The sequence below is a fragment of the Lissotriton helveticus genome, chromosome 10, assembly GCF_964261635.1.
Source record: "Lissotriton helveticus chromosome 10, aLisHel1.1, whole genome shotgun sequence".
Taxonomy (NCBI): domain Eukaryota; kingdom Metazoa; phylum Chordata; class Amphibia; order Caudata; family Salamandridae; genus Lissotriton; species Lissotriton helveticus.
The window spans coordinates 4506569-4528187 of NC_136071.1; the positions used below are offsets into that span (position 1 = coordinate 4506569).

Consider the following 21619-nt stretch of genomic DNA (forward strand, 5'->3'; position numbering starts at 1 on the left):
GAGACCTCCGCTGTCGTTAGCGGACCAGAGACCTCCGCTGTCGTTAGCGGACCAGAGACCTGCGCTGTCGATAGCGGACCAGAGACCTGCGCTGTCGATAGCGGACCAGAGACCTGCGCTGTCATTAGCGGACCAGAGACCTGCGCAGTCGTTAGTGGACCAGAGACCTGCGCTGCCGTTAGCGGACCAGAGACCTGCGCTGTCGTTAGTGGACCAGAGACATGCGCTGTCGTTAGTGGACCAGAGACCTGCGCTGTCGTTAGCGGACCAGAGACCTGCGCTGTCGTTAGCGGACCAGACAACTCCGCTGTCGTTAGTGGACCAGAGACCTGCGCTGTCTTTAGCGGACCAGAGACCTGCGCTGTCTTTAGCGGACCAGAGACCTGCGCTGTCGTTAGTGGACCAGAGACCTCCGCTTTAGTTAGCGGACCAGAGACCTGCGCTGTGGTTAGCGGACCAGAGACCTGCGCTGTGGTTAGTGGACCAGAGACCTGCGCTGTCGTTAGCGGACCAGAGACCTGCGCTGTCGTTAGTGGACCAGAGACCTCCGCTTTAGTTAACAGACCAGAGACCTGCGCTGTGGTTAGCGGACCAGAGACCTGCGCTGTGGTTAGTGGACCAGAGACCTGCGCTGTCGTTAGCGGACCAGAGACCTGCGCTGTCGTTAGTGGACCAGAGACATGCGCTGTCGATAGCGGACCAGAGACATGCGCTGTCGATAGCGGACCAGAGACCTGCGCTGTCATTAGTGGACCAGAGACATGCGCTGTCGTTAGCGGACCAGAGACCTGCGCTGTGGTTAGTGGACCAGAGACCTGCGCTGTCGTTAGCGGACCAGAGACCTGCGCTGTCGTTAGTGGACCAGAGACATGCGCTGTCGATAGCGGACCAGAGACCTGCGCAGTCGTTAGTGGACCAGAGACCTGTGCTGTGGTTAGTGGACCAGAGACCTGCGCTGTCGTTAGCGGACCAGAGACCTGCGCTGTCGATAGCGGACCAGAGACCTGCGCTGTCGTTAGAGGACCAGAGACCTCCGCTGTCGTTAGTGGACCAGAGACCTGCGCTGTCGATAGGGGACCAGAGACCTGCGCTGTCATTAGCGGACCAGAGACCTGCGCTGTGGTTAGTGGACCAGAGACCTGCGCAGTCGTTAGCGACCCAGAGAGCTGCGCAGTCATTAGCGGACCAGAGACCTGCGCTGTCGTTAGCGGACCAGAGACCTGCGCTGTGGTTAGTGGACCAGAGACCTGCGCAGTCGTTAGCGACCCAGAGAGCTGCGCAGTCGTTAGCGGACCAGAGACCTGCGCTGTCGTTAGCGGACCAGAGACCTGCGCTGTGGTTAGCGGACCAGAGACCTGCGCTGTGGTTAGCGGACCAGAGACCTGCGCTGGGGTTAGTGGACCAGAGACCTGCGCTGTCGTTAGCGACCCAGAGAGCTGCGCAGTCGTTAGCGGACCAGAGACCTGCGCTGTCGTTAGCGGACCAGAGACCTGCGCTGTGGTTAGTGGACCAGAGACCTGCGCAGTCGTTAGCGACCCAGAGAGCTGCGCAGTCGTTAGCGGACCAGAGACCTGCGCTGTCGTTAGCGGACCAGAGACCTGCGCTGTCGTTAGCGGACCAGAGACCTGCGCTGTGGTTAGCGGACCAGAGACCTGCGCTGTGGTTAGTGGACCAGAGACCTGCGCTGTCGTTAGCGGACCAGAGACATGCGCGGTCGTTAGTGGACCAGAGACCTGCGCTGTCGTTAGTGGACCAGAGACATGCGCTGTCGTTAGTGGACCAGGGACCTGCGCTGTCGTTAGCGGACCAGAGACCTGCGCTGTCGATAGTGGACCAGAGACCTGCGCTGCCGTTAGCCGACCAGAGACCTGCGCTGTTGATAGCGGACCAGAGATCTGCGCTGTCGTTAGGGGACCAGAGACCTGCGCTGTCGTTAGCTGACCAGAGACCTGCGCTGTTGATAGCGGACCAGAGACCTTCGCTGTTTTTAGCGGACCAGAGACCTGCGCTGTTTTTAGCGGACCAGAGATCTGCGCTGTCGATAGCGGACCAGGACCTGCGCTGTTTTTAGCAGACCAGAGACCTGCGCTGTCGTTAGCGGACCAGAGACCTGCGCTGTCGTTAGCGGACCAGAGACCTGCGCTGTTGATAGCGGACCAGAGACCTTCGCTGTTTTTAGCGGACCAGAGACCTGCGCTGTTTTTAGCGGACCAGAGATCTGCGCTGTCGATAGCGGACCAGAGACCTGCGCTGTTTTTAGCGCACCAGAGACCTGCGCTGTTTTTAGCGGACCAGAGACCTGCGCTGTCGTTAGCAGACCAGAGACCTGCGCTGTCGTTAGCGGACCAGAGATCTGCACTGTCGATAGCGGACCAGAGACCTGCGCTGTTTTTAGCGGACCAGAGACCTGCGCTTTGGTTAGTGGACCAGAGACCTGCGCTGTCGTTAGCGGACCAGAGACCTGCGCTGTCGTTAGCAGACCAGAGACCTGTGCTGTCGTTAGCAGACCAGAGACCTGCGCTGTCGTTAGTGGACCAGAGACCTGCGCTGTCATTAGTGGACCAGAGACCTGCGCTGTCGTTAGCAGACCAGAGACCTGTGCTGTCGTTAGCAGACCAGAGACCTGCGCTGTCGTTAGTGGACCAAAGACCTGCGCTGTCATTAGTGGACCAGAGACCTGCGCTGTCGTTAGCAGACCAGAGACCTGCGCTGTCGTTAGTGGACCAGAGACCTGCGCTGTCATTAGTGGACCAGAGACCTGCGCTGTTGATAGTGGACCAGAGACCTGCGCTGTCGTTAGTGGACCAGAGACCTGCGCTGTCGTTAGCAGACCAGAGACCTGCGCTGTCCTTAGTGGACCAGAGAAATGCGCTGTCGTTAGTGGACCAGAGACCTGCGCTGTCATTAGTGGACCAGAGACCTGCGCAGTCGTTAGTGGACCAGAGACCTGCGCTGTCGTTAGTGGACCAGAGACCTGCGCTGTCGATAGCGGACCAGAGACCTCCGCTGTCGTTAGCGGACCAGAGACCTGCGCTGGGGTTAGTGGACCAGAGACCTGCGCTGTCGTTAGTGGACCAGAGACCTGCGCTGTCGTTAGTGGACCAGAGACCTCCGCTGTCGTTAGCGGACCAGAGACCTGCGCTGTCGTTAGTGGACCAGAGACATGCGCTGTCGATAGCGGACCAGAGACCTGCACAGTCGTTAGCGGACCAGAGACCTGCGCAGTTGTTAGCGGACCAGAGACCTGCGCTGTCGATAGCGGACCAGAGACCTGCGCTGTCGATAGCGGACCAGAGACCTGCGCTGTCGATAGCGGACCAGAGACCTGTGCTGTCGTTAGCGGATCAGAGACCTGCGCTGTCGTTAGCAGACCAGAGACATGCGCTGTCGAAAGCGGACCAGAGACCTGCGCTGTCGATAGCGGACCAGAGACCTGCGCTGTCGTTAGCGGACCAGAGACATGCGCTGTCGTTAGCAGACCAGAGACCTGCGCTGTCGATAGCGGACCAGAGACCTGCGCTGTCGATAGCGGACCAGAGACCTGCGCTGTCATTAGCGGACCAGAGACCTGCGCTGTCGATAGCGGACCAGAGACATGCGCTGTCATTAGCGGACCAGAGACCTGCGCTGTCGATAGCGGACCAGAGACCTGCGCTGTCGATAGTGGACCAGAGACCTGCGCTGTCATTAGCGGACCAGAGACCTGCACTGTCGATAGCGGACCAGAGACCTGCGCTGTCGATAGCGGACCAGAGACCTGCGCTTTGGTTAGTGGACCAGAGACCTGCGCTGTCGTTAGCGGACCAGAGACCTGCGCTGTCGTTAGCAGACCAGAGACCTGCGCTGTCGTTAGTGGACCAGTGTGAGAAGTTGGCCTGATGTGCAGTGCTCACTATTCTAGTGATCACTATATATCAGTCCAAACAACCCTTATTGATGATTGGTTGTAAGTCAACCTTATAGACCAGCTATCCTAGTAGCATGGATACGAGCAGTCTAAGGCTAAGACTCTAGAGGGCGTGTTAAGCCAGCTGTTTTACCATCACATTACCCCTTGAACACCCAGTGAAAGGACACCACACAAGTTGTTATGAAAATAAACAGTGTATTTATTTATAACAAGACTACCCTGGCTGTTTATGAGACAGGGAGCTAAGCACACAACAAAACTCTTACGAAAATACTTTTAAGTTAGCACGTTACACAAATGCCCGAGGGGCACGAAAAACCATATACGCTAAAAGTGGAATGCGAATTACTAGCAGGTAAGTAACAGTTCTAATAGGCTTTGGAATCGCTAGGACTGGACTAGGGAATCGTTAGATTACTACTAGGAGGCCCAGGGGACTCGGGTGCAGAGTGTGCACTCTCACGCGGGATGCGGGACAAAGTCTATGGAAGCTAGAATTCACAAAGTTAGTGTTCACGGGCGAACCCGACCTGGTAGGGAGAAAACGACAGTGGATCCTGACCCTTGGATAGTGAGGCTATGCTGGGACACCGGGGTGCCGAAGTTACCTAGCCCAGGGGCTGCAGCTGCATAGGTCTGAAAAGACGTCGGGGATCTCGTTGCCGGACCAGGAGCCTGGAAGGAAGAAGTTGCTGGCAGGCGACCAGTGAAGGAAAGTTCGATGGATCCAAGCCTGGATCAAGGAAGAAGAAAACCTGAAAGCAGAGGGGACCAAGTTCTTGAATCACTAGCCAGTGATTAAGTGGGCACCAGGATGGCACCGGGCGAAGTCACCGCAGTCAGGTGAGTGGGCGCTGCTGGGCTCTGCAGTCTCTCGGACCAGGAGGCGTTGTCGGCGACCAGGATGGAGGTGCGAGCTGTCCCACGAAGGATGAAGTCGTTGGCGTCGAAGTTACCCAGGATTGGGCAACAAGCCTTGGCTAATTCAAGCCCACGCGGTGGACTCAAAATGGCGTCTTGAGTGGACCAGGAGGGTCCGGGGTGCTCCTCTTCTGGAAGGGAGCAAGGGCCAGTCTGGAGCAACCAGACCAGCAGCAGAAATGTCGTCGGGCGTCGTCAGGAAGGCCACAAGCCAGCGGCTAGTAGCCAAACAACGCGGTGAGCAGCAAAAAGCAGAAGGGCCCCACGCAGATCGTGGAGATGCTGGGGGGCTGCTCTTCGGTGCTGGAGCTGCTCAGGGTGGGGGCTTCTCGGACCCCAAAGCACTCACCAGGAATTCACTCGGCGGGCTTGCTGTTCAGAAGTCGTGCAGTCTTGAAGATGGCCGGTCCCTCGAGGTCTCGTCACACCCACGAATCTCAGCGTGACTGATGATGCAGGTAGAGGTCAGAGGTGCCATGGAAGCCGGTTCTCGTCGAGCTGGGCAGTCGGATTCCGGAGGAAGGACTTGCAGCAGACCGCAGTGTTCTGTAGATGGTGCCTGCGGATGCAGGGTGACTACTCCTTAGTCACAAGGGAGAAATCTTAGGAAGAAGTCTTGAGTTCCTTTCGCGGAAAGTAGTTTCAGGATTCAAAGATGATCTGATTTGGAAGGGGGCCAGTCTCTACCTTTATCTGGGAAAAGGGGGCTGGCACGCGACTAGGTCCTGCCCTATGGGTGGGACCAGGAGGGGGGTGGTTACACCCACTTCCTTGGCGGGCTTTTCCCCAGGCCAGGGGCTGGAGTGCCCCTGGAACTGGTTCCAGCCAGCCTATGCACAGTGAGCACCGGGGTGCCACGTGCAGTCACCTTCCTCTAAAGCCCTGCCTACCTACAATACACAAAACCCTGTCTGGGACGGTGCTGGCACCGCCCCTGGCAGGAAACCCTTTGTCCTTATCTCCTGCTCTGGGAGGACTCCCAGCAGCAGGAGGGCAGACTTGTGTCTCGGTGGCAGCATCCATTTTGTGGATGCTAAGGCTCTGTCTGACTTTTAACCGGGTTATAGGTTACATGCATGTCGTGTCCCTCTAGAAGGGTGGAATGCTAACCCCGTCGCCAGAATTGGCGAGGGGTTAGTATTCCAATTCGTATGACACCTTACTCGAACTTGTTTTGATAAAGCGATACCAGAGTTGGCACATAACCGCGAGGATTATAATGCACTTAAGAGTATATGGTATGCGATATCATGGAAACGGCTAAGGGATGGATCCCGAAAGCCGCAGACAGGCTCAGCTCATGCTAGAGCACCATCTCACACGATTCCAAGCACTCTGCCTTCAGGATTGTTAAGGCCTGCCATAGGAGTGACTGATAGGAGATCTGTGTGTCCACTTTAGGGTTAGATATAGGTATACTATATCTAAAGCAAAGGGTGAGTACACCACCTTGCCCCAGCTGTCGTGCAGCCAGTTGTGTCAGTTTTAGTTAGTCAATCCAGGGGTGGCATAATACATGCTTCAGCCCCTGGGAGACTTCTGGGTGCACCTCAGCCCTGGGTACAGGGACTTGGAGAGGGCCCAGTGCCAATTCAGTACCTGAGTACAATTTGGATAGAGAGAACAGCTAGGCTGTGGGTCTGATTAGCAGGCCCACAGCCAGGGAAAGTCGTAAACCAGTGCAGCAAAAAGCAAAAATCTGGGTGATCATAGGATTGCAGACCCTACTCTCCTACAACCAGGGACCTGCGCTGTCGTTAGTGGACCAGAGACCTACGCTGTCGTTAGCGGACCAGAGACCTGCGCTGTCGTTAGCGGACCAGAGACCTGCGCTGTCGTTAGTGGACCAGAGAACAGCGCTGTCGTTAGGGGACCAGAGACCTGCGCTGTCGTTAGCGGACCAGAGACCTGCACTGTTGATAGCGGACCAGAGACCTTCGCTGTTTTTAGCGGACCAGAGACCTGCGCTGTCGATAGGGGACCAGAGACCTGCACTGTCGATAGCGGACCAGAGACCTGCGCTGGGGTTAGTGGACCAGAGACCTGCGCTGTCGTTAGTGGACCAGAGACCTGCGCTGTTGTTAGCGGACCAGAGACCTCCGCTGTCGTTAGCGGACCAGAGACCTGCGCTGTCGTTAGTGGACCAGAGACATGCACTGTCGATAGCGGACCAGAGACCTGCGCAGTTGTTAGCGGATCAGAGACCTGCGCTGCCGTTAGCGGACCAGAAACCTGAGCTGTCGATAGCGGACCAGAGACCTGCGCTGTCGATAGCGGACCAGAGACCTGCGCTGTCATTAGCGGACCAGATACCTGCGCTGTCGATAGCGGACCAGAGACCTGCGCTGTCGATAGCGGACCAGAGACCTGCGCTTTGGTTAGTGGACCAGAGACCTGCGCTGTCGTTAGCAGACCAGAGACCTGCGCTGTCGTTAGCAGACCAGAGACCTGCGCTGTCGTTAGTGGACCAGAGACACGTGCTGTCATTAGTGGACCAGGGACCTGCGCTGTCGTTAGTGGACCAGAGACCTACGCTGTCGTTAGCGGACCAGAGACCTGCGCTGTCGTTAGTGGACCAGAGACCTGCGCTGTCGTTAGTGGACCAGAGAACTGCGCTGTCGTTAGGGGACCAGAGACCTGCGCTGTCGTTAGCGGACCAGAGACCTGCGCTGTTGATAGCGGACCAGAGACCTTCGCTGTTTTTAGCGGACCAGAGACCTGCGCTGTTTTTAGCGGACCAGAGACCTGCGCTGTCGATAGGGGACCAGAGACCTGCGCTGTCGATAGCGGACCAGAGACCTGCGCTGTCGATAGCGGACCAGAGACCTGCGCTGTCGATAGCGGACCAGAGATCTGCGCTGTCGATAGCGGACCATAGACCTGCGCTGTTTTTAGCGGACCAGAGACCTGCGCTGGGGTTAGTGGACCAGAGACCTGCGCTGTCGTTAGTGGACCAGAGACCTCCGCTGTCGTTAGCGGACCAGAGACCTCCGCTGTCGTTAGCGGACCAGAGACCTGCGCTGTCGTTAGTGGACCAGAGACATGCGCTGTCGATAGCGGACCAGAGACCTGCGCTGTCGATAGCGGACCAGAGACCTGCGCTGTCGATAGCAGACCAGAGACCTGCGCAGTCGATAGCAGACCAGAGACCTGCGCAGTCGATAGCGGACCAGAGACCTGCGCTGTCGATAGCAGACCAGAGACCTGCGCTGTCGATAGCAGACCAGAGACCTGCGCTGTCGATAGCAGACCAGAGACCTGCGCAATTGATAGCGGACCAGAGACCTGCGCTGTCGTTAGCGGACCAGAGACCTGCGCAGTTGTTAGCGGACCAGAGACCTGCGCAGTCGTTAGCGGACCAGAGACCTGCGCTGCCGTTAGCGGACCAGAGACCTGCGCTGTCATTAGTGGACCAGAGACCTGCGCTGTCGTTAGCAGACCAGAGACCTGTGCTGTCGTTAGCAGACCAGAGACCTGCGCTGTCGTTAGTGGACCAGAGACCTGCGCTGTCATTAGTGGACCAGAGACCTGCGCTGTCGTTAGCAGACCAGAGACCTGTGCTGTCGTTAGCAGACCAGAGACCTGCGCTGTCGTTAGTGGACCAGAGACCTGCGCTGTCATTAGTGGACCAGAGACCTGCGCTGTCGTTAGTGGACCAGAGACCTCCGCTGTCGTTAACTGCCAAGAGAACTGCGCTGTTGTTAGCGGACCAGAGACCTGCGCTGTTGATAGCAGACCAGAGACCTGCGCTGTCGTTAGCGGACCAGAGACCTGCGCTGTCGTTAGCGGACCAGAGACCTGCGCTGTTGATAGCGGACCAGAGACCTGCGCTGTCGATAGCGGACCAGAGACCTGCGCTGGGGTTAGTGGACCAGAGACCTGCGCTGTCGTTAGTGGACCAGAGACCTGCGCTGTCGTTAGTGGACCAGAGACCTGCGCTGTCGTTAGCGGACCAGAGACCTGCGCTGTCGTTAGTGGACCAGAGACATGCGCTGTCGATAGCGGACCAGAGACCTGCACTGTCGTTAGCAGACCAGAGACCTGCGCAGTCGTTAGCGGACCAGAGACCTGCGCTGCCGTTAGCGGACCAGAGACCTGCGCTGCCGTTAGCGGACCAGAGACCTGCGCTGTCGATAGCGGACCAGAGACCTGTGCTGTCGATAGCGGACCAGAGACCTGCGCTGTCGTTAGCGGACCAGAGACCTGCGCTGTCGTTAGCGGACCAGAGACCTGCGCAGTCGATAGCGGACCAGAGACCTGCGCTGTCGATAGCGGACCAGAGACCTGCGCTGTCGATTGCGGACCAGAGACCTGCGCTGTCATTAGCGGACCAGAGTCCTGCGCTGTCGATAGCAGACCAGAGACCTGCGCTGTCGATAGCGGACCAGAGACCTGCGCTGTTTTTAGCGGACCAGAGACCTGCGCTGTCGTTAGCAGACCAGAGACCTGCGCTGTCGTTAGTGGACCAGAGACATGCGCTGTCGTTAGTGGACCAGGGACCTGCGCTGTCGTTAGTGGACCAGAGACCTACGCTGTCGTTAGCGGACCAGAGACCTGCGCTGTCGTTAGCGGACCAGAGACCTGCGCTTTGGTTAGTGGACCAGAGACCTGCGCTGTCGTTAGTGGACTAGAGACCTGCTCTGTCGTTAGCGGACCAGAGACCTGCGCTGTCGTTATCAGACCAGAGACCTGCGCTGTCATTAGTGGACCAGGGACCTGCGCTGTCATTAGTGGACCAGAGACCTGCGCTGTCGTTAGTGGACCAGAGACCTACGCTGTCGTTAGCGGACCAGAGACCTGCGCTGTTTTTAGCGGACCAGAGACCTGCGCTGTTTTTAGCGGACCAGAGACCTGCGCTGTCGATAGGGGACCAGAGACCTGCGCTGTCGATAGCGGACCAGAGACCTGCGCTGGGGTTAGTGGACCAGAGACCTGCGCTGTCGTTAGTGGACCAGAGACCTCCGCTGTCGTTAGCGGACCAGAGACCTCCGCTGTCGTTAGCGGACCAGAGACCTGCGCTGTCGATAGCGGACCAGAGACCTGCGCTGTCGATAGCGGACCAGAGACCTGCGCTGTCATTAGCGGACCAGAGACCTGCGCAGTCGTTAGTGGACCAGAGACCTGCACTGCCGTTAGCGGACCAGAGACCTGCGCTGTCGATAGCGGACCAGAGACCTGCGCTGTCGATAGCGGACCAGAGACCTGCGCTGTCATTAGCGGACCAGAGACCTGCGCTGTCGATAGCGGACCAGAGACCTGCGCTGTCGATAGCGGACCAGAGACCTGCGCTGTCGTTAGCGGACCAGAGACCTGCGCTGTCGATAGCGGACCAGAGACCTGCGCTGTCGTTAGTGGACCAGAGACCTACGCTTTGGTTAGCTGCCCAGAGACCTGTGCTTTGGTTAGTGGACCAGAGACCTGCGCTGTCGTTAGCAGACCAGAGACCTGCGCTGTCGTTAGCAGACCAGAGACCTGCGCTGTCGTTAGTGGACCAGAGACCTGCGCTGTCGTTAGGGGACCAGAGACCTGCGCTGTCGTTAGGGGACCAGAGACCTGCGCTGTCGTTAGCGGACCAGAGACCTGCGCTGTTGATAGCGGACCAGAGACCTTCGCTGTTTTTAGCGGACTAGAGACCTGCGCTGTTTTTAGTGGACCAGAGACCTGCGCTGTCGATAGGGGACCAGAGACCTGCGCTATCGATAGCGGACCAGAGACCTGCGCTGTCGATAGCGGACCAGAGACCTGCGCTGTCGATAGCGGACCAGAGACCTGCGCTTTGGTTAGTGGACCAGAGACCTGCGCTGTCGTTAGCAGACCAGAGACCTGCGCTGTCGTTAGCAGACCAGAGACCTGCGCTGTCGTTAGTGGACCAGAGACCTGCGCTGTCGTTAGGGGACGAGAGACCTGCGCTGTCATTAGGGGACCAGAGACCTGCGCTGTTGATAGCGGACCAGAGACCTTCGCTGTTTTTAGCGGACCAGAGACCTGCGCTGTTTTTAGCGGACCAGAGACCTGCGCTGTCGATAGGGGACCAGAGACCTGCGCTGTCGATAGCGGACCAGAGACCTGCGCTGTCGATAGCGGACCAGAGACCTGCGCTGTCGATAGCAGACCAGAGACCTGCGCTGTGGTTAAAGGACCAGAGAGCAGCGCAGTCGTTAGCGGACCATAGACCTGCGCTGTTTTTAGCGGACCAGAGACCTGCGCTGTCGATAGCGGACCAGAGACCTGCGCTGTTGATAGCGGACCAGAGACCTGCGCTGTCGTTAGCGGACCAGAGACCTCCGCTGTCGTTAGCGGACCAGAGACCTGCGCTGTCGATAGCGGACCAGAGACCTGCGCTGTCGATAGCGGACCAGAGACCTGCGCAGTCGTTAGTGGACCAGAGACCTGCGCTGCCGTTAGCGGACCAGAGACCTGCGCTGTCGATAGCGGACCAGAGACCTGCGCTGTCGATAGCGGACCAGAGACCTGCGCTGTCATTAGCGGACCAGAGACCTGCGCTGTCGATAGCGGACCAGAGACCTGCGCTGTCGATAGCGGACCAGAGACCTGCGCTGTCGTTAGCGGATCAGAGACCTGCGCTGTCGATAGCGGACCAGAGACCTGCGCTGTCGTTAGTGGACCAGAGACCTACGCTTTGGTTAGCTGCCCAGAGACCTGCGCTGTCGATAGCGGACCAGAGACCTGCGCTTTGGTTAGTGGACCAGAGACCTGCGCTGTCGATAGCGTACCAGAGACCTGCGCTGTCGTTAGCAGACCAGAGACCTGCGCTGTCATTAGCAGACCAGAGACCTGCGCTGTCGTTAGTGGACCAGAGACCTGCGCTGTCGTTAGGGGACCAGAGACCTGCGCTGTCGTTAGCGGACCAGAGACCTTCGCTGTTTTTAGCGGACCAGAGACCTGCGCTGTCAATAGGGGACCAGAGACCTGCGCTGTCGATAGCGGACCAGAGACCTGCGCTGTCGATAGCGGACCAGAGACCTGCGCTGTCGATAGCGGACCAGAGACCTGCGCTGTGGTTAAAGGACCAGAGAGCTGCGCAGTCGTTAGCGGACCATAGACCTGCGCTGTTTTTAGCGGACCAGAGACCTGCGCTGTCGATAGCGGACCAGAGACCTGCGCTGTTGATAGCAGACCAGAGACCTGCGCTGTCATTAGTGGACCAGAGACCTGCGCTGTTGATAGCGGACCAGAGACCTACGCTGTCGTTAGCAGACCAGAGATCTGCGCTCTGGTTAAAGGACCAGAGAGCTGCGCAGTCGTTAGCGGACCATAGACCTGCGCTGTTTTTAGCGGACCAGAGACCTGCGCTGGGGTTAGTGGACCAGAGACCTGCGCTGTCGTTAGTGGACCAGAGACCTGCGCTGTCGTTAGCGGACCAGACACCTGCGCTGTCGATAGCGGACCAGAGACCTGGCTGTCGTTAGCGGACCAGAGACCTGCACTGTCATTAGTGGACCAGAGACATGCGCTGTCGATAGTGGACCAGAGACCTGCGCTGTCGTTAGTGGACCAGAGACCTGCGCTGTCGTTAGTGGACCAGAGACCTGCGCTGTTGATAGCGGACCAGAGACCTGCGCTGTCATTAGCGGACCAGAGACCTGCGCTGTCGATAGCGGACCAGAGACCTGCGCTGTCGATAGTGGACCAGAGACCTCCGCTGTCGATAGCGGACCAGAGACCTGCGCTGTCGTTAGTGGACCAGAGACCTGCGCTGTCGATAGCGGACCAGAGACCTGCGCTGTCGTTAGCAGACCAGAGACCTGCGCTGTTGATAGTGGACCAGAGACCTGCGCTGTCGTTAGTGGACCAGAGACATGCGCTGTCGATAGCGGACCAGAGACCTGCGCTGTCGATAGCGGACCAGAGATCTGCGCTGTCGTTAGGGGACCAGAGACCTGCGCTGTCGTTAGCGGACCAGAGACCTGCGCTGTCGACAGCGGACCAGAGACCTGCGCTGTCGATAGCGAACCAGAGACCTGCGCTGTCGATAGCGGACCAGAGACCTGCGCTGTCGATAGCGGACCAGAGACCTGCGCTGTCGATAGCGGACCAGAGACCTGCGCTGTCGATAGCGGACCAGAGACCTCCGCTGTCGTTAGCGGACCAGAGACCTGCGCTGTTGATAGCGGACCAGAGACCTTCGCTGTTTTTAGCGGACCAGAGACCTGCGCTGTTTTTAGCGGACCAGAGACCTGTGCTGTCGATAGGGGACCAGAGACCTGCGCTATCGATAGCGGACCAGAGACCTGCGCTGTCGATAGCGGACCAGAGACCTGCGCTGTCGATAGCGGACCAGAGACCTGTGCTTTGGTTAGTGGACCAGAGACCTGCGCTGTCGTTAGCAGACCAGAGACCTGCGCTGTCATTAGCAGACCAGAGACCTGCGCTGTCGTTAGTGGACCAGAGACCTGCGCTGTCGTTAGGGGACCAGAGACCTGCGCTGTCATTAGGGGACCAGAGACCTGCGCTGTTGATAGCGGACCAGAGACCTTCGCTGTTTTTAGCGGACCAGAGACCTGCGCTGTTTTTAGCGGACCAGAGACCTGCGCTGTCGATAGGGGACCAGAGACCTGCGCTGTCGATAGCGGACCAGAGACCTGCGCTGTCGATAGCGGACCAGAGACCTGCGCTGTCGATAGCAGACCAGAGACCTGCGCTGTGGTTAAAGGACCAGAGAGCTGCGCAGTCGTTAGCGGACCATAGACCTGCGCTGTTTTTAGCGGACCAGAGACCTGCGCTGTCGATAGCGGACCAGAGACCTGCGCTGTTGATAGCGGACCAGAGACCTGCGCTGTCATTAGCGGACCAGAGACCTCCGCTGTCGTTAGCGGACCAGAGACCTCCGCTGTCGTTAGCGGACCAGAGACCTGCGCTGTCGATAGCGGACCAGAGACCTGCGCAGTCGTTAGTGGACCAGAGACCTGCGCTGCCGTTAGCGGACCAGAGACCTGCGCTGTCGATAGCGGACCAGAGACCTGCGCTGTCGATAGCGGACCAGAGACCTGCGCTGTCATTAGCGGACCAGAGACCTGCGCTGTCGATAGCGGACCAGAGACCTGCGCTGTCGATAGCGGACCAGAGACCTGCGCTGTCGTTAGCGGACCAGAGACCTGCGCTGTCGATAGCGGACCAGAGACCTGCGCTGTCGTTAGCGGACCAGAGACCTGCGCTGTCGATAGCGGACCAGAGACCTGCGCTGTCGTTAGCGGACCAGAGACCTGCGCTTTGGTTAGTGGACCAGAGACCTGCGCTGTCGTTAGCAGACCAGAGACCTGCGCTGTCGTTAGCAGACCAGAGACCTGCGCTGTCGTTAGGGGACCAGAGACCTGCGCTGTCGTTAGGGGACCAGAGACCTGCCATGTCGTTAGCGGACCAGAGACCTGCGCTGTTGATAGCGGACCAGAGACCTTCGCTGTTTTTAGCGGACCAGAGACCTGCGCTGTTTTTAGCGGACCAGAGACCTGCGCTGTCGATAGGGGACCAGAGACCTGCCCTGTCGATAGCGGACCAGAGACCTGCGCTGTCGATAGCGGACCAGAGACCTGCGCTGTCGATAGCGGACCAGAGACCTGCGCTGTGGTTAAAGGACCAGAGAGCTGCGCAGTCGTTAGCGGACCATAGACCTGCGCTGTTGATAGCGGACCAGAGACCTGCGCTGTTGATAGCGGACCAGAGATCTGCGCTGTGGTTAAAGGACCAGAGAGCTGCGCAGTCGATAGCGGACCATAGACCTGCGCTGGGGTTAGTGGACCAGAGACCTGCGCTGGGGTTAGTGGACCAGAGACCTGCGCTGTCGTTAGCGGACGAGAGACCTGCGCTGTCGATAGCGGACCAGAGACCTGCGCTGTCATTAGCGGACCAGAGACCTGCGCTGTCGTTAGTGGACCAGAGACATGCGCTGTCGATAGCAGGCCAGAGACCTGCGCTGGGGTTAGTGGACCAGAGACCTGCGCTGTCGTTAGTGGACCAGAGACCTGCGCTGTCGTTAGTGGACCAGAGACATGCGCTGTTGTTAGTGGACCAGAGACCTGCGCTGTCATTAGTGGACCAGAGACATGCGCTGTCGATAGCGGACCAGAGACCTGCGCTGGGGTTAGTGGACCAGAGACCTGCGCTGTCGTTAGTGGACCAGAGACCTCCGCTGTCGATAGCAGACCAGAGACCTGCGCTGTCGTTAGTGGAACAGAGACATGCGCTGTCGATAGCGGACCAGAGACCTGCGCTGGGGTTAGTGGACCAGAGACCTGCGCTGTCGTTAGTGGACCAGAGACCTGCGCTGTCGTTAGTGGACCAGAGACCTGCGCTGTTGATAGCGGACCAGAGACCTGCGCTGTCGTTAGTGGACCAGAGACCTCCGCTGTCGATAGCGGACCAGAGACCTGCGCTGTCGTTAGTGGACCAGAGACCTGCGCTGTCGATAGCGGACCAGAGACCTGCGCTGTCGTTAGCGGACCAGAGACCTGCGCTGTTGATAGTGGACCAGAGACCTGCGCTGTCGTTAGTGGACCAGAGACATGCGCTGTCGATAGCGGACCAGAGACCTGCGCTGTCGTTAGCAGACCAGAGACCTGCGCTGTCGTTAGGGGACCAGAGACCTGCGCTGTCGTTAGTGGACCAGAGACCTGCGCTGTCGTTAGCAGACCAGAGACCTGTGCTGTCGTTAGCAGACCAGAGACCTGTGCTGTCGTTAGTGGACCAGAGACATGCGCTGTCGATAGCGGACCAGAGACCTGCGCTGTCGTTAGCAGACCAGAGACCTGCGCAGTCGTTAGCGGACCAGAGACCTGCGCTGCCGTTAGCGGACCAGAGACCTGCGCTGCCGTTAGCGGACCAGAGACCTGCGCTGTCGATAGCGGACCAGAGACCTGCGCTGTCGATAGCGGACCAGAGACCTGTGCTTTGGTTAGTGGACCAGAGACCTGCGCTGTCGTTAGTGGACTAGAGACCTGCGCTGTCGTTAGCGGACCAGAGACCTGCGCTGTCGTTAGCAGACCAGAGACCTGCGCTGTCGATAGTGGACCAGAGACCTGCGCTGTCATTAGTGGACCAGGGACCTGCGCTGTCGTTAGTGGACCAGAGACCTACGCTGTCGTTAGCGGACCAGAGACCTGCGCTGTTTTTAGCGGACCAGAGACCTGCGCTGTTTTTAGCGGACCAGAGTCCTGCGCTGTCGATAGGGGACCAGAGACCTGCGCTGTCGATAGCGGACCAGAGACCTGCGCTGGGGTTAGTGGACCAGAGACCTGCGCTGTCGTTAGTGGACCAGAGACCTCCGCTGTCGTTAGCGGACCAGAGACCTCCGCTGTCGTTAGCGGACCAGAGACCTGCGCTGTCGATAGCGGACCAGAGACCTGCGCAGTCGTTAGTGGACCAGAGACCTGCGCTGCCGTTAGCGGACCAGAGACCTGCGCTGTCGATAGCGGACCAGAGACCTGCGCTGTCGATAGCGGACCAGAGACCTGCGCTGTCATTAGCGGACCAGAGACCTGCGCTGTCGATAGCGGACCAGAGACCTGCGCTGTCGATAGCGGACCAGAGACCTGCGCTGTCGTTAGCGGACCAGAGACCTGCGCTGTCGATAGCGGACCAGAGACCTGCGCTGTCGTTAGTGGACCAGAGACCTACGCTTTGGTTAGCTGCCCAGAGACCTGCGCTGTCGATAGCGGACCAGAGACCTGCGCTTTGGTTAGTGGACCAGAGACCTGCGCTGTCGATAGCGTACCAGAGACCTGCGCTGTCGTTAGCAGACCAGAGACCTGCGCTGTCATTAGCAGACCAGAGACCTGCGCTGTCGTTAGTGGACCAGAGACCTGCGCTGTCGTTAGGGGACCAGAGACCTGCGCTGTCGTTAGCGGACCAGAGACCTTCGCTGTTTTTAGCGGACCAGAGACCTGCGCTGTCGATAGGGGACCAGAGACCTGCGCTGTCGATAGCGGACCAGAGACCTGCGCTGTCGATAGCGGACCAGAGACCTGCGCTGTCGATAGCGGACCAGAGACCTGCGCTGTGGTTAAAGGACCAGAGAGCTGCGCAGTCGTTAGCGGACCATAGACCTGCGCTGTTTTTAGCGGACCAGAGACCTGCGCTGTCGATAGCGGACCAGAGACCTGCGCTGTTGATAGCAGACCAGCGACCTGCGTTGTCATTAGTGGACCAGAGACCTGCGCTGTTGATAGCGGACCAGAGACCTACGCTGTCGTTAGCAGACCAGAGATCTGCGCTCTGGTTAAAGGACCAGAGAGCTGCGCAGTCGTTAGCGGACCATAGACCTGCGCTGTTTTTAGCGGACCAGAGACCTGCGCTGGGGTTAGTGGACCAGAGACCTGCGCTGTCGTTAGTGGACCAGAGACCTGCGCTGTCGTTAGCGGACCAGACACCTGCGCTGTCGATAGCGGACCAGAGACCTGCGCTGTCGTTAGCGGACCAGAGACCTGCGCTGTCATTAGTGGACCAGAGACATGCGCTGTCGATAGTGGACCAGAGACCTGCGCTGTCGTTAGTGGACCAGAGACCTGCGCTGTCGTTAGTGGACCAGAGACCTGCGCTGTTGATAGCGGACCAGAGACCTGCGCTGTCATTAGCGGACCAGAGACCTGCGCTGTCGATAGCGGACCAGAGACCTGCGCTGTCAATAGTGGACCAGAGACCTCCGCTGTCGATAGCGGACCAGAGACCTGCGCTGTCGTTAGTGGACCAGAGACCTGCGCTGTCGATAGCGGACCAGAGACCTGCGCTGTCGTTAGCAGACCAGAGACCTGCGCTGTTGATAGTGGACCAGAGACCTGCGCTGTCGTTAGTGGACCAGAGACATGCGCTGTCGATAGCGGACCAGAGACCTGCGCTGTCGATAGCGGACCAGAGATCTGCGCTGTCGTTAGGGGACCAGAGACCTGCGCTGTCGTTAGCGGACCAGAGACCTGCGCTGTCGACAGCGGACCAGAGACCTGCGCTGTCGATAGCGAACCAGAGACCTGCGCTGTCGATAGCGGACCAGAGACCTGCGCTGTCGATAGCGGACCAGAGACCTGCGCTGTCGATAGCGGACCAGAGACCTGCGCTGTCGATAGCGGACCAGAGACCTCCGCTGTCGTTAGCGGACCAGAGACCTGCGCTGTCGTTAGCGGACCAGAGACCTCCGCTGTCATTAGTGGACCAGAGACCTGCGCTGTCGTTAGCAGACCAGAGACCTGCGCTGTCGTTAGCGGACCAGAGACCTGCGCTGTCGTTAGCGGACCAGAGACCTGCGCTGTCGTTAGTGGACCAGAGACATGCGCTGTCGATAGCGGACCAGAGACCTGCGCTGTCGTTAGCAGACCAGAGACCTGCGCAGTCGTTAGCGGACCAGAGACCTGCGCTGCCGTTAGCGGACCAGAGACCTGTGCTGCCGTTAGCGGACCAGAGACCTGCGCTGTCGATAGCGGACCAGAGACCTGTGCTGTCGATAGCGGACCAGAGACCTGCGCTGTCGTTAGCGGACCAGAGACCTGCGCTGTCGTTAGCAGACCAGAGACATGCGCTGTCGATAGCGGACCAGAGACCTGCGCTGTCGTTAGCGGACCAGAGACCTGCGCTGTCGATAGCAGACCAGAGACCTGCACAGTCGATAGCGGACCAGAGACCTGCGCAGTCGATAGCGGACCAGAGACCTGCGCTGTCGATAGCGGACCAGAGACCTGCGCTGTCGATTGCGGACCAGAGACCTGCGCTGTCATTAGCGGATCAGAGTCCTGCGCTGTCGATAGCAGACCAGAGACCTGCGCTGTCGATAGCGGACCAGAGACCTGCGCTGTTTTTAGCGGACCAGAGACCTGCGCTGTCGTTAGCAGACCAGAGACCTGCGCTGTCGTTAGTGGACCAGAGACATGCGCTGTCGTTAGTGGACCAGGGACCTGCGCTGTCGTTAGTGGACCAGAGACCTACGCTGTCGTTAGCGGACCAGAGACCTGCGCTGTCGTTAGCGGACCAGAGACCTGTGCTGTCGTTAGTGGACCAGAGACATGCGCTGTCGATAGCGGACCAGAGACCTGCGCTGTCGTTAGCAGACCAGAGACCTGCGCAGTCGTTAGCGGACCAGAGACCTGCGCTGCCGTTAGCGGACCAGAGACCTGCGCTGCCGTTAGCGGACCAGAGACCTGTGCTGTCGATAGCGGACCAGAGACCTGCGCTGTCGATAGCGGACCAGAGACCTGCGCTTTGGTTAGTGGACCAGAGACCTGCGCTGTCGTTAGTGGACTAGAGACCTGCTCTGTCGTTAGCGGACCAGAGACCTGCGCTGTCGTTATCAGACCAGAGACCTGCGCTGTCATTAGTGGACCAGGGACCTGCGCTGTCATTAGTGGACCAGGGACCTGCGCTGTCGTTAGTGGACCAGAGACCTACGCTGTCGTTAGCGGACCAGAGACCTGCGCTGTTTTTAGCGGACCAGAGACCTGCGCTGTTTTTAGCGGACCAGAGACCTGCGCTGTCGATAGGGGACCAGAGACCTGCGCTGTCGATAGCGGACCAGAGACCTGCGCTGGGGTTAGTGGACCAGAGACCTGCGCTGTCGTTAGTGGACCAGACACCTCCGCTGTCGTTAGCGGACCAGAGACCTCCGCTGTCGTTAGCGGACCAGAGACCTGCGCTGTCGTTAGTGGACCAGAGACCTGCGCTGTCGTTAGGGGACCAGAGACCTGCGCTGTCGTTAGCGGACCAGAGACCTTCGCTGTTTTTAGCGGACCAGAGACCTGCGCTGTCGATAGGGGACCAGAGACCTGCGCTGTCGATAGCGGACCAGAGACCTGCGCTGTCGATAGCGGACCAGAGACCTGCGCTGTCGATAGCGGACCAGAGACCTGCGCTGTCGATAGCGGACCAGAGACCTGCGCTGTGGTTAAAGGACCAGAGAGCTGCGCAGTCGTTAGCGGACCATAGACCTGCGCTGTTTTTAGCGGACCAGAGACCTGCGCTGTCGATAGCGGACCAGAGACCTGCGCTGTTAATAGCAGACCAGAGACCTGCGCTGTCATTAGTGGACCAGAGACCTGCGCTGTTGATAGCGGACCAGAGACCTACGCTGTCGTTAGCAGACCAGAGATCTGCGCTCTGGTTAAAGGACCAGAGAGCTGCGCAGTCGTTAGCGGACCATAGACCTGCGCTGTTTTTAGCGGACCAGAGACCTGCGCTGGGGTTAGTGGACCAGAGACCTGCGCTGTCGTTAGTGGACCAGAGACCTGCGCTGTCGTTAGCGGACCAGACACCTGCGCTGTCGATAGCGGACCAGAGACCTGCGCTGTCGTTAGCGGACCAGAGACCTGCGCTGTCATTAGTGGACCAGAGACATGCGCTGTCGATAGTGGACCAGAGACCTGCGCTGTCGTTAGTGGACCAGAGACCTGCGCTGTCGTTAGTGGACCAGAGACCTGCGCTGTTGATAGCGGACCAGAGACCTGCGCTGTCATTAGCGGACCAGAGACCTGCGCTGTCGATAGCGGACCAGAGACCTGCGCTGTCAATAGTGGACCAGAGACCTCCGCTGTCGATAGCGGACCAGAGACCTGCGCTGTCGTTAGTGGACCAGAGACCTGCGCTGTCGATAGCGGACCAGAGACCTGCGCTGTCGTTAGTAGACCAGAGACCTGCGCTGTTGATAGTGGACCAGAGACCTGCGCTGTCGTTAGTGGACCAGAGACATGCGCTGTCGATAGCGGACCAGAGACCTGCGCTGTCGATAGCGGACCAGAGATCTGCGCTGTCGTTAGGGGACCAGAGACCTGCGCTGTCGTTAGCGGACCAGAGACCTGCGCTGTCGACAGCGGACCAGAGACCTGCGCTGTCGATAGCGAACCAGAGACCTGCGCTGTCGATAGCGGACCAGAGACCTGCGCTGTCGATAGCGGACCAGAGACCTGCGCTGTCGATAGCGGACCAGAGACCTGCGCTGTCGATAGCGGACCAGAGACCTCCGCTGTCGTTAGCGGACCAGAGACCTGCGCTGTCGTTAGCGGACCAGAGACCTCCGCTGTCATTAGTGGACCAGAGACCTGCGCTGTCGTTAGCAGACCAGAGACCTGCGCTGTCGTTAGCGGACCAGAGACCTGCGATGTCGTTAGCGGACCAGAGACCTGCGCTGTCGTTAGTGGACCAGAGACATGCGCTGTCGATAGCGGACCAGAGACCTGCGCTGTCGTTAGCAGACCAGAGACCTGCGCAGTCGTTAGCGGACCAGAGACCTGCGCTGCCGTTAGCGGACCAGAGACCTGTGCTGCCGTTAGCGGACCAGAGACCTGCGCTGTCGATAGCGGACCAGAGACCTGTGCTGTCGATAGCGGACCAGAGACCTGCGCTGTCGTTAGCGGACCAGAGACCTGCGCTGTCGTTAGCAGACCAGAGACATGCGCTGTCGATAGCGGACCAGAGACCTGCGCTGTCGTTAGCGGACCAGAGACCTGCGCTGTCGATAGCAGACCAGAGACCTGCACAGTCGATAGCGGACCAGAGACCTGCGCAGTCGATAGCGGACCAGAGACCTGCGCTGTCGATAGCGGACCAGAGACCTGCGCTGTAGATTGCGGACCAGAGACCTGCGCTGTCATTAGCGGACCAGAGTCCTGCGCTGTCGATAGCAGACCAGAGACCTGCGCTGTCGATAGCGGACCAGAGACCTGCGCTGTTTTTAGCGGACCAGAGACCTGCGCTGTCGTTAGCAGACCAGAGACCTGCGCTGTCGTTAGTGGACCAGAGACATGCGCTGTCGTTAGTGGACCAGGGACCTGCGCTGTCGTTAGTGGACCAGAGACCTAC

General features: G+C 59.1%; 1 protein-coding gene across 1 annotated transcript in view; it reads right to left on the reverse strand.

Moving 5' to 3' along the window:
- Window positions 1–21619, reverse strand: part of LOC144785725 (semaphorin-3F-like) — a 472039-nt gene that overhangs the window by 188067 nt on the left and 262353 nt on the right. The window lies entirely within an intron of this gene.